Here is a 6,346-nt window from a genome sequence, read left to right on the forward strand (position 1 = left end):
GTCCCTCCCACCAAGGCCCGCCTCGTATTTCCTGGATCCGGTCTATGGGAGCGTTTGGCAAGCTAGCTGCTTTTAGGGCTGCCGCCGGCTTTAGGACTTCCCTCGGGTGCCGTAGCTCGCCAGGCACAAAGATGGCGCCGCTGGGGACTGCCGTAGGCAATCTCGCGAGGCTTCTCCCAAAGGAACCAGAGGGCGGGGGACCACAAGAAAGGTGATAAATTAGCTTGAGCAGAGGCTCCCCCATATCGGAAATGGGCAGTACCAGCTACCAGAACAAAGTTACTGCGCCTGCGCGAGAGTGGGAATACGCATGCTCAGAAAGGCCCATAAAGTGGGGAACCCAGTTCCCCGGGTTTTACCTGTTTCCTCTAAAGGCGCGAGGAGGATGCGGGAGTGAAACTGGTAAAGGGCTTGGCAGGATCAGGTGCCAAAGTGAGAGGCGTCCCTCAAGGGTTGGTTATTCCTCAGAAGCTTGAACAGCGAACTCACTTCTGCATCGCTGGTAATCTTCCAGCCCTTTGCTCCTCCCAGTCCCCCTTGTGACAGTATTATTGCGTCTCAGACACCCTTTCTTCATCCTGTTGTTGGCTCACGGTATTTATCAAGAGATTCCCGGGTAGAGGTGGGCTCACAGCTGGGAACAACAGCCCTCCTTGTTTCTCACATCACCATCTTAACTTTCTCTTTCATTTTGGTGCTACATGAGCCTTCTAAATCTTATGCTAGTAACTCCATTTCCTGATTTATTTTTCCTCGCTCATTTATTTGTTCAAACAGAATTTATGTGCCAGGTACTGAGGAAACAAATATGCTCTGACCTCAGAGAGCTCTTCCCCTGGGTTGGAAATGGATGAGAAAAACAAACAAAACAAAAACCAAAACAATGATAGCGTGTCATAGTTAAGTTCTGATAGAAATGAGTACAGAGAAGGGAGGATATCGTGAAAATGCCTCAAAGAGGAAATTTTATTTTGTTGTGCTAGTAATTGAACCCAAGACCTCGAGCATGCTAGGCACGTGCTCTACCACTGAGCTACATCCCCACCAAAGAGGAAATTCTTTCTAAATTTAAAATTACTATATTTCTTTATAGTTTTATTATATATCAAAATGTAATAACCAAAAAGCATAAAGACATTTTAAAAACAACACCCCTCCCCGCCACCGCCACACACAAACTGTTTCACATCTCTGCAAATTAAAGAAGAAATTCTTAGGAGGCATCTCAAAGGCATCTGATTTAGTCCGGTGAATCAGTCAAGATGTCAAAAAACAAACCACCCTGATCATTGTAACAGAAAGAATTTAATACAGTTCTTAGACAACTAAAAATGCCAGAGAAGAATACAGTGTATCACAGAAGAAGCAACTGTAGGAAGCACATAAGATGTCTAGAGCAAGGGGGATGAACAGAAAATTCTGGGATTATTACAATTTATACTATTAAAGGAAGGCCTTGTGAAAGCAAACTGGAGATCAGCAGCTCCTGGTGCTGGTATCTCTAAAGAGGTCTCAGGACTTTGGGTTTGCAATTTGGGGAAACTGTAAACTGGATCCAACTGCTGCTATGGGAAAGAAGTGCCCCTCTCCCTGTAGGAGCTTCCAATCTCTCTCCAGACTTGGAAAGACAATGAGGCATGTGAATTAGAGCTGAATTTGACCCACATCTTGAAAAGAGCAGCTCCAGAAGCAAGCAGCACTAATTGTGGAAGCTGAATGTGATGTGGGGGGGCATTCACTTCTGCCACACACATCGTGTAATGAAGACCATCATGCTGAAATATTTGTAGAAAACCTGCTTCACGATCATGGTTTTATGCCAAGCAGAACAGCCCCAGCCATGTGTAAATCTATAAATGAGAAATAAATGCTTATTGTAGTGCTGAGATGTGCTTACTACATAGCAAAGGCAAATACAGCAGCTCTGCTACACAAAGTTGTGCTCTCACAAAACTCAAGAATTTGAAGTTGTATCTTGTCCTCTCTCCAAGTTGAGTCCTGCTACCAATGACAATCTTGGAATTGGGGGTGGGGGCCTTCTCTTTCCGTCCTTCATGTATCTGCTTCATCTCCATCTTACTAGCTATAGCTTCTCCCCAAGGTTGAAGAGGATGGGAATGGAGCTGGCCAAGTTATTGCTTCACTGAAACTGTCATAAGATGGCTTTGTCCCCTGTGGACCTGGCAGATGCCTAAAATGGGCTCATTCTTTCTACATTCATTTTTTTTTTTTTTGGTTTCTTCTCTGGCTCATACTGAGAAGTTTCAATCACCCACTCCAGAACGCAAGTGATGCTCTTTCCTCTGTCTGGCCTCGCTCTCCTCGACCCTGCTCTCTTACTTTCCAGTGGTGTTTTAAGTCCTCTCTTAGTTCTGGGTGTCTTGTGGGTAACTGGCATCCAAATACTGGCTCTCTCATGGATAAGCATGATACTTCATAGCCCTCTTCATAACACAGTTCTCTCACATGCACTCAATCTCTTCTCATTTCTCAGGCCCTGCCTTTTGTGGAATACCCACAGCTTCTTACCGTCAAGATTCCCTCCTCCATTGCAGAGCCTTAGGCAAGGCACAGGCAATGGATTTGAAGTTTATTTCCTTCTGTGCCCCTCCTCAAATGCGTGGGAAACTCATATACCCTTACAATCCTGAACAACAAACATGATTCCCTGTTGTGACTACTCCAGCAAGCTTCCTGCCTTCAGAATTCTGAAAAGAGGCCAACAGAAGTGTGTATATCGAAGCAGGTCTCCAACCTCCAAGGAAACATGGCGGGTTTGCCCTAAAACTCTGTCCAAGTTTGCACTACAGAGAGCTACAGTTCAGTGAGCAAGCAGCTGGGGTGGTGTGATGCATCTTTGTGACACTTCTAACTCAGCTCTCAAAGGCCGCCTCACTTGGATTCCCCTTCCCCACTGGGAAAAAAATCTGTAACATTCCTTCAAAGATGATAACTTATAAGCATCTCCCTTGCAGTCTTACTTTGTCTGGAGGAAATGTTTGATAGTTCATAGAACTGGTTTTACCACCTCTTGGTGTGTCCAGTGGAGAAAAGCCTAAAAGCTCTCTTTAGAATGTGGTAGAATTTAGTATGTATTCTCTTTACCTGTATCCGACACATTTTAGATACCATTTCAGATATATTTGCTGTATAAATAACCTATCATGGTGTAACACACCTTTTCAAAACATAATTGTCTTAATCATTTTATTGGATTATTATACAGTAGACCAGGAACTTAGGGTGGGCTCAGCTTGGCAGTTCTTCTTCTAGTCTCACTTGGGGTCACTTATGGTGATAACAATGGAGGAACCCACATTTATGTAAACCCACATCTATTTATGGAACCCACATCTAGTGTTACCCCCCCAACTCCACAGGGTATGTTCTAAATGCTAAAATCTTAGCTGAGGATTTAATAGGCCATTTCATTGGGCTGGCTGCTTCTGAATAATGGAGCATAAGATGAGAGCTGTGGATCTCATCGTCAAGTGCATCTGCCTTGGTCTTAGGCTACACTGTGTGAGATACCATGTCAGTGGAAGAACATTCTGTAAATGAATGAAGGTGCTGGTTAGAGAATTGCTGATCGGCAAGGAAAACTCTTATTGAGAGCATGAATCAGTTCTGGAAAGAATGAATCCCTGCCCCAGAGTCACACATCCCCTGTGGAAGGGATCCAAAGTAATCAGTCTGCCAAAATGGCTCGCTGGTCATCGTGAGAAATGTTGCCATAATGTGGGCTCAGTGTTGGTTGCTGCTACTGGTAAGTAGCTACTTGAATCCTGGGGAGAGGCAACCCTTGCTGGACTTGAAGAGTGACACGGGGTTCCATTGTGAGGATCCCTTTTCCCCTTACTCTCCCTTCTTAAGGCATAAGCCTAAGAAGAAACTTGGTCCTTGATAAGACTACATAGATTGCTTGACATCACGCAATCTGAATTTGGGGGTGCCAGCTGTTTATAGGACTTGTCTGGGACTTTGAGGTTATTGGGCTGTTGCATTTCTCCTGTGAAGGGTACCATGGGAGGTTGAGATTGGTTGCTTCTGTTCCCTTTGGGAGAAAGGCAGATCTCAGTTCTAATTAGATTTTTGCCTTATGACTTAGTGATTCTCAATAGAGCAGGAGTCTCTCACAATCTAATTCTTTCCATATAGTCTCTTAACTATTCTGCTTCCCACCTAACTTTCATTTACTTAGCATTTGTTCTGGTACTGGCTATTGCCCTATCAGAAGTCAGAAAGCCTTCTGAGCTTGTAAAAAAAAAAAAAATTGAGGGCAGTCTATTCAAATTTCCCCTGTCATAACCCCAAGGAGCAAATGAATTGAGCTTACTTATGCCAAGACACTGAAAGAAAATATATTATTACTAATTAGGTACAAAGGACAAGGAAGAGACACCCGTTATCTATTACAGCCCCCTCCCAGAGCCATAGCAGAACACACTCATTGTCTCACACCATTCTCACATCCCCCCATGCTCTGATTAGCATTCCTGACTACCTATGCCTTCACCCAGTGGGAAAAGATCAATTCCTCACCAGCTTGTCTCTACAAAAGCTGTCATCTCAGGAATGACAACCTACCTCTGGAAAGGAAGAACTTCATTGGTTCAACTTCTCTTTCTTGTTAGAAGTCAAAGTTTGATAACAAGACTAAAAATGTTTAGGAAGCAATGTAAACTAATCTCCAGTTCCCGTTTTCCAAAGACACATTTCAAATACAAACTATGCTCAACACATCCTAAATAAGTTCAATGTGATTATTTCAATTTACCTCCTCTTAATGCTAGATAACTTCAACAGTACTGTAGAAGAATTCTGGTATGTGTGTGGATACTTGTCCACTTCCCTCAATTCCCAAATTGAGGAAATCACGAGGAGATATTTAAGAAAAAAATTATCTTCTAATGGGCCAGCAAGACAGACTTGCTACAGATCCAGTGGCTGCTAGGAGGAGGCAGGAGAGGGAAACACTATTTTTGGCTAGGTAGGAAGAACCAAATGAGTGGGTAGATAAATTAAGAAGTGTTCACATGGAGTGATCTCACTAAGATTTTAGCAATGGTAGAGAGCATGCAGAGTGGATACCAAGATCTTTGCTTCAGGGCAATATACCTGTCACGAACCATTGGTTCCTGACAGTTTACATCCATGGCCCTCACTAAGAATTGCCTTTGCCTTCAAGGAATTTCCACACAGAGGTTATACACTCTCAGTAAGTGGCCCGTAGCCAATTACTGCCTGATACATTGATATAAAGGGCAGGCACCATCTTCTTGTCTTGGGACAGCGCTGAAGAACCACTCAGTGTTAGAGCTCCATGTCATATAGGTTACAGCCCCTCTCCCTTTGTCCTACCCTGTCTTCCTCACTTTCTTTCAGGAGTATCTCCTAAGGGAATTTCTCAGTAAACTCTGCACTCAGTTACTCATCTGAAAATCGGTCTCCAGAGAACCTGATCTAAGGCTCACATCTTAGTGGATGCTATGATTTACATGTCTCTTCCCAGAGGAGGAGATGCAGTCGGAGAGGGAAAGAATGGAAAAGGGATTTTAAGGGGAAAAAAAGCATTGAAGAGAAAAAAATGGAACTAGAGCTTTTGTAAATGGGGAGGAGGAGAAGGCTTGGAGGGAGAGAGTGGATCGTGATAAAAAAAAAGTGAGATTTGTTATATACACGTACAAACCCCACATGATGAATGTGTTCATTATATACTGCAAATATGTACTAACAAAAATAAATGTTCATTCCCAAAGTCATGTTGGAATTTAATTGTTACTGCAACAATATCAAGAGGTTGGGCCCTTAAGAGGTGATTAGACCATGAGATACATTCTCAGGAATGGGGTATGCTTTATTGTGGGAACAGGTCCTTTATAAAATGGCTAGTTGGTCTCCATCTCTTTCCTCCCCCTTTCACCTTCAGGCACAGGATAAGGAAACAAGAAGCCCTTGATAGATGCTAGTCCTTCCATCTTGGATTTCCTAGCCTCCAGACATCTAAGAAATAAATTACTTTTCTTTATAAATTACCCAGTCTCAGGTGTTCTGTTATAGCAGCACCAAAATGGACAAGGACAGTGCAATGGTATATGATGACTAAGTTTTTTCCTGTTTAGTATCTATTAACCCTTCTTCCAGCAATTATACCAGATTTCTTTTGCTGAAGGATGGAAGAGGCTGCTCTCTTTAAGTGTCTCTGTGAATCTGAGGAAGTAGACTACAACTCCATTTCCAAGGGTGATCATATTACTGAGATCCTGGTCAATGAGAGTCTCGCATTTCCAAGGTTGCAGTAAAGGCTCTGGAGTGAGCACAATTTTGGCAAAGATAGTCAGATTTG

The sequence above is a fragment of the Fukomys damarensis genome, unplaced genomic scaffold, assembly GCF_012274545.1.
Source record: "Fukomys damarensis isolate Sample0158 unplaced genomic scaffold, DMR_v1.0_HiC HiC_scaffold_39, whole genome shotgun sequence".
Classification (NCBI taxonomy): domain Eukaryota; kingdom Metazoa; phylum Chordata; class Mammalia; order Rodentia; family Bathyergidae; genus Fukomys; species Fukomys damarensis.